Here is an 18,290-nt window from a genome sequence, read left to right on the forward strand (position 1 = left end):
TAACAAAATGTGGAAAAAGTCAAGGGGTCTGAATACTTTCCGAAGGCACTTTATATCCAGGTCACAGAGTCATGATATAGCCACCAATGTTCCACTACTCCACTGGCGAAAACAGGATAGACGAGTGTGTGTGTGGGGGGAGGGGGGGGGGGGTCAACTCCTGTCATTTCTTCTGTTATTCTGTCCCCAGCTCATTTATCTGTTATGTGACAAAGGCTTTCCCCCTGCTGTTCGGTTGTTCCTGACAGACAGAAAGAAAATATGTGTGTGTGCCCATCACAACCTCCTGTCCTCTCCTTCTCTACAGGGACCATGTCAACTCATGTACACACACACACACACACATACTGTACAGGTCAACCCCTGTCCCATGTCTGTTCTCATGTCTTCCTGCAGAACATGTTTCTGTTATGTAACAAAAGCCTTTGTTCCCAAATTGTTGTTCCTAACAGATACAGCAGAAAGAAAGGAAAGACTTGTGTGTGTGTGTGTTTATCATGCCCTGCTGTCCTCTCCTTCTCCACAGGGACCAGGTCAACTCCTGTCCTTCTTCTATTCTCCTTTACCACACACACACACACACACACACACACACACACACACACACACACACACACACACACACACACACGCGCACACACACACACACATGCACACACACACACTAATTTCTCCTGTCCTACTGTACCCAGCACATGTATCACTTACATAACCAAGGCTTTTGTACCCAAATTGGTTGCTCACTGTGCTGTTGTTCCAGACCGACACAGTTGTTCCTGACAGGTGATGGCCACAGTGTAAAGAATGAAATACAACAGTTTTTATGTGGGTCAAGTTATTGCACAATCATCAATAATCCCTGTAGTACTGTATAAACAGGCACAGCGGGAAAAGTACTGGAGACAGCGATACAAATATTTCAGCTAAGAGTCATCAGTTTGTTTGCTCTTTCATTAATCTGTTTTAGATTAGAACATTCTAACAGTTCCGTTCCAGAATCTCTCAGTTCAGTAAGGGTTGACTCAGCCGTTTGTGATTGATCGCATAATCCAAAGGGTGTATTTATTCCCGGCTGGGTTGAGGATTGGAAAGCTTTCTGAGAGGCATGTTGGTCAGGTTGGAGAGAAAGGTGTCTGTGTTCTTTGCTGGGTTGCAGAATGAGAAAGCTTGGTTGATGTCAGGCAGACGGTTTTAGGCCTAGTGGCACCAACAGTAACTTGAGCAGTGTAACTGGGAGCCCCATAGACGCCAGCCAGATGTGATGCTTGGCATCTGGAGAGGGTTTACTATGACAGAGATGGAGAGGACCCTTGGGAGGCCTGAGCACAAACACAGGCATTTTGCTTACCGCCCCAACAGATCCATAGACGACGCAATCTTAATTGCACTCCACACTTCCCTCACCCACCTAGATAAGAGAAATAGCTATGTGAGAATGCTGGTCATTGACTACAGCTCAGCGTTCAACAACATTGTCCCCTCCAAGCTCGTCACCCAGTTTAGGATCCTGGGACACTTCCATCTGCAACTGGATCTGAGACTTCCTGATGGGCCAACCCCAGATAGTGAGGGTAGGTAACATCACCTCTGTCACGCTGATCCTTAACACGGGGGTACTGTACTCCCTGTTCAACCTCGACTGCGTGGCCACACAGGACTCCAACACCATCATCAAGTTTGCTGATGACACGTAGAAGATGAGACAGCCTACAGGGAGGAGGTCAGTGTCTGTGTGGTGCCGGGAAAACAACTTCTCCCTAAAATATTATTTTGAGACAACAGGAGTCATGGAACCTGGTGGAATCTGGCCACTCCAGAGGTCAATTCTAAAGGTCAAAGGTAATATATTTTTGTTTTGTTTAATCTGCTGCTCACTCAGTTTAGCTGCACTGCTGACACACACACACACGCAGACACACATATACGCACACACACGCATACGCACACGCACGCACGCACGCACGCACACACACACACACACACACACTGCTGACGGTGACTTTCCAACTCCCCCCCAGCGCTTCGACTCAAAGCATCTGAACATGGGAATGGGAAGTTGGGGGCTGGAGTTTTCCAGAAAGGATTTTTTGGGTGGCCTCCAAAAGCTTTGTGCAAGAAAATAAAAATTCCCTGCTGCTGCTCTTTTTGACTGCTGCAGTAATCGACAGCATCTTGTTTTTTGCCCCAAAAATGTTTTCAAGTTCATTCAGGAAAATGTATGTATTAGGTTTAACCATTAATAAAATAATTAACGACGGATTGTGTTGGTCTTGGGGATCACTCACTCTCCATTAGTGATGCTCCTTGCAAGATGTATGCATTGACCCTGTGAGACCCAAGCATAGATCCAAATGAGGAAAAACATTTTCAACTTCAGAAATACTTGTAATAGGTTTCACGTTCTGACCTTAGTTCCTTTTTTATGTCTTTATTTTAGTTGGTCAGGGTGTGAGTTGGGGTGGGCATTCTATGTTGTTTTTCTATGTTTTGTTCTGTTGTAATATTTCTATGTGTTTGGCCTAGTATGGTTCTCAATCAGAGGCAGGTGTCAGTCGTTGTCTATGATTGGGAGCCATATTTAGGTAGCCAGTTTTCTATTGTGTTTTGGTGGGTGGTTGTATCCTGTGTTAGTGTTTGCACCATACTGGACTGTTTTGGTTGTTTGTACTTTTGATATTTTGTTCAGTGTTCTGTTGATTTATTAAATATATCATTATGGACACTTACCACGCTGCACATTGGTCTGATCCTTGCTACTCCTCCTCTGAAGAAGAGGAATTCCGTTACAGAATCACCCACCGAAAAAGGACCAAGCAGCGTGGTAACGGGCAACAGAAATTTCAAGACTCAAGGACAAGGGAGGAGATTTTGGAAGGCAAGGGACCCTGGGCACAGGCTGGGGAATATCGCCGGCCCAAGGCAGAGCTGGAGGCAGCTAAAGCTGAGCGGCGGTGGTATGAAGAGGCTGCACCGCAGCGTGGCTGGGACGAGAGGTAGCCCCAAATATTTTGCGGGGGGGTCAGGTAGGAGACCTAAGCCAACTCCCTGTGCTTACCGTGGAGAGAGGTGGACCAGGCAGGCACCGTGTTATGCCGTGAGGCGCACGGTGTCCCCAGTGCACAGGCATAGATCGGTGCGTTACAGCGCAGTGCCCCGTATCGGCCGGGCTAGAGTGGGCATCGAGCCAGGTGCCATGAAGCCGGCTCAGCGCATCTGGTCTCCAGTGCGTCTCCTCGGGCCGTGGTACCAGCACAGCCCAGTGCGGTCTTTTCCACCTCGCGGCACTGGCCTGGCTACGAGGAGCATTCAAACAGGTAGGGTTGTGCAGGCTCGGTGCTCGAGACCTTAAGTGAGCCTCCACGGTCCGGTCTATCCGGTGCCTCTTCCACGCACCAGCCCTCCGGTGGCAGCCCCCTGCACCAGGCTGTCTCTCCGTTTCCTCCCTACAGGTGCTCCCGCCTGTCCTGAGCTGCCGGAGTCTCCCGTCTGTCCTGAGCTGCCGGAGTCTCCCGTCTGTCCTGAGCTGCCGGAGTCTCCCGTCTGTCCTGAGCTGCCGGAGTCTCCCGTCTGTCCTGAGCTGCCGGAGTCTCCCGCCTGTCCTGAGCTGCCGGAGTCTCCCGCCTGTCCTGAGCTGCCGGAGTCGCCCGCCTGTCCTGAGCTGCCGGAGTCGCCCGCCTGTCCTGAGCTGCCGGAGTCGCCCGCCTGTCCTGAGCTGCCGGAGTCGCCCGCCTGTCCTGAGCTGCCGGAGTCGCCCGCCTGTCCTGAGCTGCCGGAGTCGCCCGCCTGTCCTGAGCTGCCGGAGTCGCCCGCCTGTCCTGAGCTGCCGGAGTCGCCCGCCAGTCAGGAGCGGCCGGAGCCGCCCGGAATCTCCCGTCCATTCGGGACCGTTGCTAGGGTGGGAGGGTCGGTGGGAGGGTCGCCACTCCTAGGCTGCCACATAAGTGGGCCGAGACTATGGTGGAGTGGGGTACACGTCCCGCTCCAGAGTCGCCACCACGGTAAATGCCCACCCAGACCCTCCCCTATAGGTTCAGGTTTTGCGGCCAGAGTCCGCACCTTTGGGGGGGGGGGGAGTACTGTCACGTTCTGAGTTCCGTTAGTTCCTTTTTTATGTCTTTATTTTAGTTGGTCAGGGCATGAGTTGGGGTGGGCATTCTACGTTTTGTTTTCTATGTTGCATTCTGTTTTTTTATGTTTTGTTCTGTTATATTTCTGTGTTTGGCCTAGTATGGTTCTCAATCAGTGACAGGTGTCAGTCGTTGTCTATGATTGGGAGCCATATTTAGGTAGCCAGTTTTCTATTGCGTTTTGTGGGTGGTTGTATCTGTGTTAGTGTTTGCACCATACGGGACTGTTTTGGTTGTTTGTTTGTACTTTTGATATTTTGTTCAGTGTTCTGTTGATTTAATAAATATATCATTATGGACACTTACCACGCTGCACATTGGCTACTCCTCCTCTGAAGAAGAGGGATTCCATTACAATAGGCCTCTGTTTATAAAAAATAAAAATGTATTTGAAATTTGTAGAACAATTTTCTGGAAATGTTGCAAAAATGAAACATTGGGCTTCAATTTGACCTTTATTTAACTAGGCAAGTCAATCAAGAACAAATTCTTATTTTCAATGATGGCCTACGAACAGTGGGTTAATTGCCTGTTCAGGGGCAGAACAACAGATTTTATACCTTGTCAGCTCGGGGATTTGAACTTGCAACCTTTCGGTTACTAGTCCAACACTTACCACTAGGCTACCCTGCCGCCCCAATAGGACACATCTGTGGTAAGAACTGTTATTCTATTAAAATCATCTCAAAATGGTGCAAAAGCTTTACATGTAATGGAAAATAGTGTCTAATGGTATATAAAGCTGAAATGAAGTCCTAATTTGATTAAATAGGCCCCCAAATAAATATGGACAATGCATCCGGAAAGTATTCAGACGCCTTGACATTACAGCCTTATTCTAAAATGGATTAAATATTTTTCCCCCTATCAATCTACACACAATACCCCATAAAGACTAAGCAAAAACAGTTTTTTTGACATTTTTGCAAATGTATTAAACATTAAAAAAACAAGTTCAATCTTGGTTTCATCAGAGTTCAATCATAGTTTCATTGTTTCTCATGGTCTGAGAGTCCTTTAGGTGCCTTTTGGCAAACTCCACGCGGGTTGTCATGTGCCTTTTACTGAGGAGTGGCTTCCGTCTGGCCACTCCACCATAAAGGCCTGATTGGTGTACATATTACCTCAATTACCTCGACACCGGTGCCCCCACACGTTGACTCTGTACCGGTGCCTCCTGCATATAGCCCCGCAATTGTTTAATATACTGCTGCTCTTTAATTATTTGTTGTTGTATTCGGCGCATGTGACAAATAAAATTTGATATGATTTGGTGGAGTGCTGCAGAGATGGTTGTCCTTCTGAAGCTCTCTCAGAGTGGTGTAAAGTCCTTAAGTAAAGATATTTTTTGGGGTATCTGTACTTTCCTTTACTATTTACATTTTTGACAACTTTTACTTTTACTTCACTACATTCCTAAAGAAAATAATGTATTTTTTACTCCATACATTTCCCCTGACACCCAAAAGTACTCGTTACATTTTGACAGGAAAATGGTCCAATTCACGCACTTACCAAGAAAACATCCTTGTTCACCCCTACTACCTCTGATCCGGCGGACTCACTAAACACAAATGCTTTGTTTTTAATTTAATGTCTGAGTGTTGGAGTGTGCCCCTGGCTATCCGTAAATAAAATTAAAAAAAACAAGAAAATTGTGTCGTCTGGTTTACCTAATATAAGGAATTTGAAAATGATTAATAGTTTTACTTTTGAAGTATATTTGAGCAATTCCATTTACTTTTGATACATAAGTAAATGTAAAACCACATTTTTTATTTATTTTAATTTTATTTTACCTTTATTTAACTAGGCAAGTCAGGTTTGTTCCGAAATGTTTCGGCTGGGAAGCATGCTTTTTGTCAATCTCACTCAGATATCATATTAACATGGCATAATAAGTCATGGCAAAATGGATAGAACTGCAGGAAATTAGCTGTAAAAATGAAGAAAAACAATTTCTCTGCCCAACGTCAAAATTAGTAGAATTGCATGAAATGTGTTATACATTTTGTTTTTATCCTCTCCACCCAATGACAAAATGTTTCAAATTGCAGAAAACTTGCAACATTTTCTCTATGCCCCATGGCAAATGTGTAGAATTGCAGAAAATTAAGGGACAGATCAACATTTACTGGAGGGGCTGGTCCAACTCAAGGTGTCATAAAAAAATACCCTCCCTTCCCTAATGTTAGAAATATTTTCACATGACACTCCCCCCCCTAGTAAATTTCCATCCTTCCCCCTTGTACAGTAAAATAAATGTAACACCCTCCCCCTCATAGAATTAACTCAAAATAATGTCACCATCAAAAATAACAACAACCGCAGTGACGCTGTGTTTGTAAACGTGGATATTGACTTTGACACTTCGGCATGCATTTGTGGCACAGTCGATGCCACGCAGGGCTATGGGCCAGAAGGTTGTGGGGTTGCCGACCACCACAGAGGAGCTCACTCTCCCTGCCTGTTTCAGAGACGGCTGCAGACAATGATCAGCTAGGGGGAAATCAGATTTTCTAAATGTTGATGCCATATTTATAATTCTATAAAACATATGCAACACATTTTTCACCAACAGGTTTCTGTGCCAATGCACCACACAACCAATAAACAAAGCACACCGACTTCAGGCACTTCAATATCATATGGTTTGCATTTTCAACACAACAATAATAGACTATGTCAATCTCAACATACAGAAAATACATCCCTCCCTACCTTGTAGGCTTACCCAGTACAGAAGGCTTGGCTTGACAATCTCCGAATGTCATTAAACGATTTGGTGTTTTGTTGTAGATATATATTGCCATTCATTAATTGGCCACTGCACAGTTTGGATTGATAGATTTTATTTGTCAGTAAAAAATTTAAAAAAAAAAAAAATGTTTTAAAGTGACTGGGATTGCACAATAAAGTTGAGAACTTATTTCCATCGTGGTTCCTATTTTTTAAGTAAATACATATACAATTATTACAGAGATAGAGATGAAAAAATGGTGTGAGTTCGATGGGTGAGTTGAAGTACAATTCTTACAAGCTTGTTTGGCTGGTAGCTTATTATTTAGATGTTTGGGGCTGCTGGTGAGCCATGATGTTTTGGGGCTGCTGGTGAGCCATGATGTTTTGGGGCTGCTGGTGAGCCATGATGTTTTGGGGCTGCTGGTGAGCCATGATGTTTTGGGGCTGCTGGTGAGCCATGATGTTTTGGGGCTGCTGGTGAGCCATGATGTTTTGGGGCTGCTGGTGAGCCATGATGTTTGGGGCTGCTGGTGAGCCATGATGTTTGGGGCTACTGGTGAACCATGATGTTTTGGGGCTGCTGGTGAGCCATGATGTTTTGGGGCTGCTGGTGAGCCATGATGTTTTGGGGCTGCTGGTGAGCCATGATGTTTTGGGGCTGCTGGTGAGCCATGATGTTTTGGGGCTGCTGGTGAGCCATAATGTTTTGGGGCTGCTGGTGAGCCATGATGTTTTGGGGCTGCTGGTGAGCCATGATGTTTTGGGGCTGCTGGTGAGCCATAATGTTTTGGGGCTGCTGGTGAGCCATGATGTTTTGGGGCTGCTGGTGAGCCATGAAGTTCTGGGGCTGCTGGTGAGCCATGATGTTTTGGGGCTGCTGGTGAGCCATGATGTGCAGACATGATCAAAGTGACTGGACCAGAGCACTAGCTCGGTTTCCACCCAATTGGTGACACATTTTAGTGAGCCTGTGGATCCAGAAATACTCCCTTTGAAGAAGTTTCCTCTCAATATTGGCTAAACGACACACATTTCCATCCTTAAAAACCGCCTATAACAAATGACAAAAACACTATTCCTTCGATGTGTATCATGTGCTAAACGTTATAGGCAATTTTTTTTGTTTTGTTTTTTTAGGCTACTTTTCCAAAACAACAATTGTCCACCTCACGGTTCAGCTGTCAGAGATTTGATCACAAACTGTATCAGAGCATTGCATGCATAGGCCTATAGGCTTAGGTGTCCACAGTGTGATATTAACATTTGAATAAATACATATAGCCTATATAAAGGAAGAGAAGCTTAGGCCTAACCCCAGAGAGATAGGGATATGCCAGTGGCATGCTACCACACCGACATGCATTTCTTTATGTCAGATGGCCACTGCGGCTGTCATACAGATGTCGACGTATAGAAGGAGGCTAATTTGTTACATCTTCAGTCAGAATATTGTGTATAAAGATCAGCAGTATAATGTTAGATTATGGGAGTAAATCTGGTCGGCCTTCCTCACCTCAAGCTCAACGGTCAGTTGCAGTGCCGGGGCGCACTGCCTTTAGATCATAGGCCTGTAGTAGCTAAAGCTTATGTGAGCGGAGCAAGTATTTTTTTAGGTTGCTCTACAGCGGAAAGGTAGAATAAACGAGTCAGGAGCAGGTTTTCTTACATTGAACAAAGTTCTTTGTTGAGGAATGTTTTTCTTCTCAAACAATCCTAACACAGAGTCAAGGATGATCTCACAAGGATAACACAAATCTTCTTCTTTACAGGGATAAGGAACACAATGTCTCCCCCACTGCCGGTTCCCTCCTCTCTCTCATAGGGGGAAGAAAATAGGTGATTAGTACCGTAAGCTGTGTTTAACTGCCTCTGATCACCTTGACTCACATACCGGGCTGGGCTACTATACGTGGGACCAGCCTGCCTCCTGGTGGTCCTTCCACATACCTCACCCCTCAGGACTGGACCGGAGGGCCGTGCGAGGGCCCACTTAATGGTTAGGGCCTCTTTCTCTACGGTAGCATATCTCTGTTCCCAATCACAGAACTTCCTACTTATGAAGAGAATAGGCCTCTCTGCTTCACCTTCACCCTGAGCTTGGACGGCCCTGAGCTCTGTATCTGAGGCGTCTACCTGCACAATGAACTCTTGGGAGAAGTCGGGAGCATGCAGGACGGGATCAAAGCACAGGCTGGAAGGCATCTTTCGTCTCTTCCTTCCACGCTATACGGGTAGGCAGATTTTTCTTTATGAAATATGTGAGGGGGTGGCAATGGTTGCATATCCAGGGATGAAACTGCGATAATATCCCGTTATTCCCAAGACGGGTCAGACGTCCCGCTTCGTCTAGGGCCGAGGCCAATCCCGAATTGACCTGGTTCTGCCTGTGGACATATTTTTTCGTTCCCCACAGTGCATCCCAGGTATTGCGCTTCAGACAGACCCAGGCACCATTTTATGGGATTGACTGCCAGCCCTGTAGCATCCAAGCCCACAAGCACTGCCCGCAGTGGCTATCCCAGTCCTTGCAGTGGATGACCATATCGTCTATATACGCTGCTGCGTACTCTTGATGGGGCAGTAGAATGGCATCCATGAGGCGTTGGAAAGTAGCCGCAGTGAAGGGCATCCTCACATACTGAAAAAGCCCCTCCTGTGTGGCGAAGGCAGTCTTTGTGCGGCACTTGCCAATATCCCTTCATCAGATCCAGGGTGGTGATAAACTTGGCCCTTCCCAAGCACTCCAAGAGTTCATCCACGTGGGGCATGGGATACGCGTCGAATGTAGAGATGGCGTTTACGCCCCTAAAGTCGTTGCAGAGCCTCATACTACCATCAGGTTTGGGTACCAGGACTATGGAACTGGACCACTACTTGTAGATGGCTCGATCACCCTCATCCTCAGCATCTCCCTTACCTCGTTCTTAGCGATGACTCGGCGGGCCTCAGGAATCCAGAAAGGCCAGATATGCACATTCTTGCCTGGTTCGGTGTGGATATGGTGAAACAGGACATCTGTTTGTCCTGGGAAGGGAGAGAATACATTGCCGAATTACATAATCAGCGTGTCTAGCTGTCTCGACTGTTCCTGCAGGAGAGTTCGGCCATGGCGTACCTGTAGCGGGGCCTCCTCTTTTTCCTTGTCCTCCACTGCCATCAAAGCCACTCTCTTGTACTTCTTCAGCAGGTTGATCTGATAGAGTTGGACCTTCTTCCTCCTGTCAAGTTGCTTGATGTGGTAATTGACCGGTGAGACCCTCTCCGTTACCCCGTAGGGCCCCCTCCACTGTGCCAGCAATTGGTATTCGGACATGGGCACGAGTACCATAACTTTCTCTCTCACGGTGAACTCCCTGGGTGTCGTTGACTTATTGTAGGCACGACCTTGAGTCTGTTGCGCCTTCTCCATATGCTCCTTTCCTATGGGCCAGAATGCCGACAGTCGGTCCCGCATCAGGATAACATGTTCTGTCGTCAACCGGCGAGGGGTCCCACCCCGGAAGCGGTCCCATGAGGTCCATAGCTATGCATTCGAAGCAGGTCTCTATAATGGGAAGAGGAATCAAAGGATTACGCAGGTGTGGCCATGGGGCCATACGCTGACATTGATCACACATCCTACAATACCTGGCCACATCTCGGGTGACACGGGGCCAATAGAACCTCTGCATGATTCTGTCAATCATTTTGTCCTCCTAGGACATGGGAATGGGCTAGCTGTAGGACAGTATCCCTGTACTGTATGGTCTACGCACCATTCGTAATTCCTGTTTTTCCCCCCTTCGTTGCACGACCCAATACAAGAGCATGCCTGACTGCTTAGTAGGGAAGAGAGGGCTCACCTGACCCGTCTACATTTCTCCTGTTGATCACCTTCACCTTCCTCGTGGCGTCCCGTAGGTCTTGGTCTCGATGCTGAGCAGTGGAGAACTGTCCCTTTAATTCTTGGGGCAAGTCGACCTCTGTAGAGGGGTGTGGAGGTTGTTCCCCATCCCCATTGGGGTGTGCCCGAGGAGAATCCCTTCCATGTTCCCTCCTCTGACTGGGCTTCAAACATATCCCGTAGCCTATGGTCGCGCCTTCCTTCCTCCGTCATGTACAACCCTTCGCAGGTGTTTTCATCTGTTTCCTGGAATAGCTGTCGGAGGCGTTGGGTCAGAGGTCGAGGCCGAGGCTACGTTTCCTCGGGCTTGGACTTGGGTTTTTTCTTTCTCTGCTTTCCTGCCCCCCCTGTGGTGGGCCGGACCTCGGCGTGTGATAGAGAGACCTGGTCCCCTTTGTTCAGTGCGTAAAGTTGTCTGCCGAAGCTCCTTATACAGGAGACAGTCTCTCCCGATCAATAATGGCACCTTCAGCTGGGGTACTTTCCCTGCCTGACTGTACACCTTCCTTTCGGGGTGAGAATGGACAGACTCACAGTGGGGTAATAGTGGGTGTCTCCATGGATACAGGATACGGCTACTTTGTCTGGTAGTAGTGTTGCTGTGGTCACCATCTGCTCCTCCACTGATATAACCATACTTACTGAGTCGAGAATGGCTACCACGCCTCGTCCTTCTATTTGAACATGAATCTCTGGGGCTGGGGCTATTTCTGCTAACCAACAGGGGCAATCCTGCCCTCTCGAACAGGGATGTGTGGGGACGGGCAGCGATGACTCGGTGGCCATGGACTCGTCCTTTCTGGGACCTTGTGGGGCGTAATGGTCCGGAGACTGGCAATTATAGCACCAACACTGTTGTGTGGGTGAGGACTTCTCTTCACATCTGGAGTGGTTTCGGTCGTGCCGGGGTTAATCGGGGAAAGGTCTTGGCAGAGTCCTTCCGGTCCTCCTTGTCCCCTTTTAACAACTCCCATGTAGATCGGTACGTTTCCACGGCCTGGGCTATGTCGTCTGCGCCGAGGGGTTTGTTTTCCCCACAACCCTTTTCAAGTCCATGGGTATTTCCCTTAAAATGTTGAGAGTCTCTACAACATGTTCTACTCCCTTTCCGGGTTCCAGCGACTGTTTTGTTAGTCGTACGAGTGCGAAGATCTGGGCCCGCACGGGTTCGTCGGCCATATAGGTCCATTGATTGAACTTCACTGCTCTATCTCGGGCGGTCAGGTGGTACCGGGACAGAATCTCGGTTTTTAGTCACCCATAGTCAGCAGCGTCGTGGGGTTCCAGGTCACAGTAGGCTTCCTGGGCTATCCCGGGTCAAAAGAGGGGCTAACGCGCTCGCCCATTCTGTTAGGGGCCACTCTTCCAAGGTGGCCGTCCTTTCGAAAGGCATGATAAAAGCCTCAATTTCATTCTCCTTTGAGAGGCGAGGTAAGGCGGCTTCACTCTCAGTTCTTCTCGCCTGTTCAGCTGTTGTTGCATGAGTTCTATGGTTGTCTGCTGTGCCGTGATCAAATGCGTTATCCATCTTTCTTGTATGGTTCCTCTGTGACTACAGGTAGATCTTCATTTTCCTTACATTTTTTGTTCCTTACATTTTCCTTACTTATACTCGTGTAACTCGTCCACCTAATGCACACATTCTCTACCAATGTATTTAGGTTGCTCTACGGCGGAGAGGTAGAATAAACGAGTCAGGAGCAGGTTTTCTTACTTTGAACAAACTTTTTTTTTCTTCTCAAACAATCTCACACAATCAGGGATGATCTCACAAGGATAACACAGATCTTCTTCTTTTCTTCTTCTTTAATAAGGAACACAAGGTGAGTAACTTTTAACTATAACATAAATCACGGGTGTGTCACTGCCACAACTATCCGTTCGCGTTCGCGGAGAGCTCCTTTCGGGAGGTGGTGCGGATCCGTGGTTGCCATTCCCAAGAGGTAGTTTGCCCTCTTCTTCTCCCTTTCGGTCAGGTAAATCCTCTCCTTTGGAGAATCAATCACTTTTTTCCCCTCCAGTCTCCCCCACTGCCGGTTCTCTCCTCTCTCTCGTAGGGGGAAGAAAATAGGTGATTAGTACCATCAGCTGTGCCTTAACTGTCTCTGGTCACCTTTACTCACATGCCGGGCTGGGCTACTATACGTGGGACCAGCCTGCCCCCTGGTGGTCCTTCCACACTTAATAATAACCACGCCATACCAAATGTTCACAAAAGTTTCTGAACTTTATTAGGGTAATATTAGAAGTAAGTCAAGCCATTGTTTATTGAGAAAATATGAGCAGAAGAGCAAGTGTGCAGCACCCTCCCTGTGCCCAATAAAAAACCACACAACCCTCCCCAAAGCAAAAACAAAAGTTTGATAACCCCTATCTTGGACCACCCCTCCCCCAAGTACATTTCAATCTCTCCCTAACTTTAAAACGTGTCCATCAATATATGATTGTAGCCCAATGTTGCGTTCTTGTGACACTTACAAAACTACCTCTAGCTCTGGCTCAGAAGGTTTGTTTCTCATTTTTAGTTGCTCTTCATAATCACAGTACATCTTAGAGAATACAGGAAACATATTTTAAGTCACGTACTTGCACGCATGGTTTAAATCATATGCTTGTGTAGGGGACCAGTGTGGTCTCAGATGGGTGTACCGTTTTCTAATGTTTCAGAGGCTACTGATTCCACAATAAACATACTGACACAGAACAAATACTAATAAGAGGTACATCTGGGTCTACGGACCAGTACGACCAGTGTGGGGGACCAGTACGACCAGTGCGGGGGACCAGTACGACCAGTGCGGGGGACCAGTACGACCAGTGCGGGGGACCAGTACGAAAAAAGTATTAAAATGTTCTCACCACTGTAAGTTGCTCTGAATAAGAGCATCTGCTAAGTGACTAGAATGTAAATGTAAACATTGAAGGAGATGCACTATGTAGTGTGCGCCATGAGTTTTGAGTTTAGGACCTGTACAGGATGCGGTTTAGGAAACGTTTCTTCTTTACAATGTTGGTTTTCACGGGCTTAATTCAGTGCTTTTCAAACGTATCCTCTGGGACCCTCGGACGTTTCACATTTTTGTTGTATCCCTGAACTAGCTCAGTCGAATCATATGTCAGTCTCCAAAAACACCCTCCATCCTGAACCAACTGGTTTCACTTAATTTGCATGAACTGTTTTCGTTACATTTATTTGACAGGGATAAGGCACATCGATCAACATTTCTGTAAATGTGCCAGATTTAGCCAGATAGCTAAATCTGCTAAAAACAGGTAATTTTTCATAAAATAATACTATATGTTCTGAATGACTTGCCTGGTTTAAATAAAGGTATAATAGTATCAGTTTAATTGCGCTTATCATGAGTGATTTAAAGTTGGTGGTTGGATATTTTCTTACCCAACATGCACCTGGTTATAATTGTGCAATCATCCACAGATAATTGAACCAAGGAAGGAGTGAAAGAAACTTGAACACTCTTCCAAGTGAGTTATTTACACAGTATGATACATTCCAACATCCAGAGAGTGCAGAAACATCTAGAAATACTTATTATCCTATTTCTCCTTTTAAGGGGAGTGGTCAGCGTGAGAAGAAATAGCTGAGGTAGATCTCCCTGGGATTCTCTTTTCTGTGCTGAGGGGGAATAACGCCAGGAGTAGAGGATGAGAGTTGGAGAAGTGAAGTACTGATGTAAAGGAAAGAGAGTGAGAGGATAAGGGCAGGGAGAAATGAGAGGGAGGGGAGAATGGCAGATGAGAGAGAAGTACGTGATAGAGAGAAAAAAAAGAGAGAAAGAGGGGAGAAGAGCAGAGAGAAAGGAGAGGGAGGAGGAAAATCACTCATTAAATCAAGCCAGGACAGCTTAGTTAGTTCACAGACTTATCCTCCCTCCTTCCCTTTCATCCCCTGTTCATCTCACGTCCCACTTCCCCACTTCCCCCCTCCCTTCCCCTCATTCTCTCCCTTTCAGTTCTCTCCCCTGCATCTCTCCCGTTTCCAACCCTTTCATCCACGCTTATTTCCTCCTCTTTCCCTTCTATCCCCCTTCTCCCCTCCCCTCACAGAGAAAAAAGAGAGGGAGAGGAGAAGAGCAGAACTGAGAAGTACGTGATAGAGAGAAAAGAAAGGGAGAGGGGAAGAGCAGATCAGAGAGCGGTACGTGATAGAGAGAAAAGAGTGGGAGAGAGGAGAAGACCAGAGAGAAGTACGTGATAGAGAGAAAAGAGTGGGAGAGAGGAGAAGACCAGAGAGAAGTACGTGATAGAGAGAAAAGAGTGGGAGAGAGGAGAAGACCAGAGAGAAGTACGTGATAGAGAGAAAAGAGTGGGAGAGAGGAGAAGACCAGAGAGAAGTATGTGATAGAAAGAAAAGATTGGGAGAGGGGAGAAGAGCAGAGGGAAAGGAGAGGGAGGAGGAGATAGTGAAAATCACTCATTAAATCAAGCCAGGACAGCTTAGTTAGTTCACAGACTTATCCCCCCCTCCTTCCCTTTCATCCCCTGTTCATCTTACGTCCCACTTCCTCACTTCCCCCCTCCCTTCCTCTCATTCTCTCCCTTTCAGTTCTCTCCCCTGCATCTCTCCCGTTTCCAACCCTTTCATCCACGCTTATTTCCTTATGTCCTCCTCTTTCCCTTCTATACCCCTTCTCCCCTCCCCTCACAGTGTGCTCCCCCCTCCATCCCAGTGTTTACGTGAAGTGATCTCTTGGCAGCGAGACTCAGCTCACTGATTTACACCAGCAGATGGAGGGAGCAGATCTCTCTCTCTCTCTCCTTCTGTTGCTCGCTCTGTCTTGCTCTCCTTACACCGAGTGTGTTCCCTCATGCCCCATTTGGACTGGGCACACTAACCTGGTCTGCGTCTCTGCTGTGAGTGTGCGAGTTTGAGTGTGAGCGTGAGAAGTAGCTGTGCAGACTACAGGACTTAGCTGAGTGGACTCACTCACTCCATAAAGGGCTTTATTCATCTACAGCTGACTATCTACGTACAGGTATAGATTGTTTTTTAAATCTTTTATTATACCTTTATTATACCAGGCAAGTCAGTCAGTGTGTGCTTAATGTGCGTTTGTGGTCTCTCTAAGTCTTCAAAAGGTGTGAATTTATTGCTACTGTCTCTAGAACGGTTTGTTAGTCACAAAGTGAGACAATTGTTGAGACTCTCGTTGCTCTTTGTTGTGTCGAAAAGTTCTGTCCGGTAGCGAGTGTGTTTGTGTTCAATAGGTATTTGTCATCAAAAGGTATTGTGGGCTTGCTACTGTCTCCATGTCTTGGAGTGTCGAAGAGAATGTGTGCTATGTCTCACGGCTTGCTCTGCCAAGTATTGAATAAAGCTAGATAATGTGTGTGTGTTTCAATGCATGTGTTGTACAGTAGGTCTCCTTAAGTACTCTGCTCTGGTTGCTGTCATTTATCTGTAAAGTATTCAATCAATCCGCTTGAACAATCTGAATTTGAGCCTTCTGTGCATTTGTATTGTCAAGGGTTGCATTTATAGTCTGAATTCAATCTGACGTCTTCAACAATAGATTAAGCGAACTAAGTAAAATGCACATTTGGAAAATGATCTTACTTTGTGCAGAGCAAATACTCCTGCATGTGACTATTTTCACATATAGTCCCCTCTTCAAAATAACCGATCTCAGTCCTCTTTAAAGTGAACTCTTGGGTTAAAGGATAAGCAAAATAACTCAGTTCTCTTTGTATTCACACTGCCCATGCCTTTGAATGAGGACCCCAACTCTTTTGCCATTTCACTTCACCTATTTTGTGGTCGGAGTCCTCTTTGCAATTCACATTACTATGTTTTTAGAAAGGAACCAAGATCTTTTCCCAAAATTTACTCAATGAACTCTGGGTTTTCACAAAGTGCAGGACAAGCCATTCCATCAGATTGTGTTATCAACAGCAAGATATACCTACATTTTGGAAGTTACTATATTGCATTTTGTTAAAAGATGAGACATAATAATTATAATCAGTAGATAATATTAACATCTAAATATGATTGGTAACAGAATAAATAGCAGAAGAATACTGCAGATTAAATAATGCTGTAATAGATGAGACCCTAAATGTAGGCTACTGGCCCTTTAAGTGTTAGCATTGCTTTTGTGGTAGCGCTATCCGGAATCTTTGGGTTGTCCCTACCCTAAATCCTAAACTCAACCCCTAGTCTAACCCCAACCTAAACCATAATCCTTACCTAGCCTTAACCCTAACGTTAACCCTTACCTTAACCCTTTTAAATGTCAACTTCTATGGGGTAACGTGAGAGTTGGGACGTCCCAAGGATTCCAGATAGCAAGGACCTTGATTTTGTACCCTATCTTGTGATTCTCACCAAATATGTTGCTGTTGCTGTGGCTTCAAACCCCACAATCGAATAAACAGCTGATGAAGCTCTCTTAGCCTATAGATTACATATTGCAAACAAATAACCTGAACATCGTGTCGGTACAAAACTCATATTTTGGCATTTCTGTGCATCCTTGACAATTGCTAATCAATATCCAAAAACAGCACACATTTTTTTCCACCCACCTGGACATCATCATCTTCTCTCTTTCGTGGCACCAATGTCAGGGGTTATGGCTGGGAGAACGGTGTGGGAGTAGTCTAGTGTGTACTACGGGAAAAGGGTCAAGCAAAACCTGCTGAGCTTTGCCTTCACATTGCCCCAAACAAAGGGAACCGGACAGCGGAATTCAAGCGAACCAAACTCTCGAGATGATCTCGGTTTGGTTCGCTTCTGGGTCTCTTTTGAGAGCTGTGAGTCCCTTTTGGTGTGTTCAAGCAATTAAGCGAACTGCACAGAGTTCACAAGACTTGGCTGAAAGGTACCAAGTGTGAAAACACCCTAAAATTTGTAGAAAATGACTTAAATAGGGATCTTCTCAAGTTAGTAACCTCCATTCATTTTAGTGATCAGATGGTCACTATAGTATGTTTGTATTTTTTTTGGAGGGGGGGGGGGGGGGGGTTAGATCAGCTTTAATAGTGCAGAAAGATTGTAGCTTCCATCACTGTAATTGTCTGCATCATTTCCAATCCCCCATATATATTTTTTGTAAATATATATATATACATATATATTATTATATATATTTACCCCTCCCCTAATTGGAGTAAACTAATGGACAACAACACTTAGAGTTGTACTTCCAGCTTATACATACTATATTCATTTTACGGACACACTGTGTTTTACAATAGTTCTATTTTGTGTATTTTTAATCTTACCCTTCAGCTACCATCAACCCCTCCCATCTGTCTCATAACACCATCCGTTTTTGGCGTTGACTAGGAGGTAGCCTAGTGGTTAGAGCGTTGGACCAGTAATCGAAAGGTTGGTGGATTGAATCCCTGCACTTACAAGGTATAAATCTGTCGTTCTGCCCCTGAACAAGGCAGTTAACCTACTGTTCCTAGGCTGTCATTGTAAATTAAAATGTGTTCTTAACTGACTTGCCTGGTTAAATAAAAAAATATATATTTACCATGTATTTTTTAACTGTACTGTTATGTTTCAC

At 45.9% G+C, this 18,290-nt stretch overlaps 1 protein-coding gene across 3 annotated transcripts in view; it reads left to right on the forward strand.

Annotated features, from left to right (window-relative positions):
- Window positions 1-18,290, forward strand: part of arhgap36 (Rho GTPase activating protein 36) — a 94,869-nt gene that overhangs the window by 22,373 nt on the left and 54,206 nt on the right. Inside the window, exon 1 of one of the 3 annotated variants that reach the window (XM_036957754.2) lies at window positions 15,302-15,749. The exons of the other annotated variants lie outside the window; for them this stretch is intronic. The gene's annotated coding sequence lies outside the window, so the exon portion shown is untranslated. Of the gene's footprint in view, window positions 1-15,301; window positions 15,750-18,290 lie in introns of those variants that run through there. 3 annotated transcript variants of the gene reach the window in all.

This window comes from Oncorhynchus mykiss, chromosome 21, assembly GCF_057628025.1.
Source record: "Oncorhynchus mykiss isolate SJ-2025 chromosome 21, ASM5762802v1, whole genome shotgun sequence".
Lineage (NCBI taxonomy): Eukaryota > Metazoa > Chordata > Actinopteri > Salmoniformes > Salmonidae > Oncorhynchus > Oncorhynchus mykiss.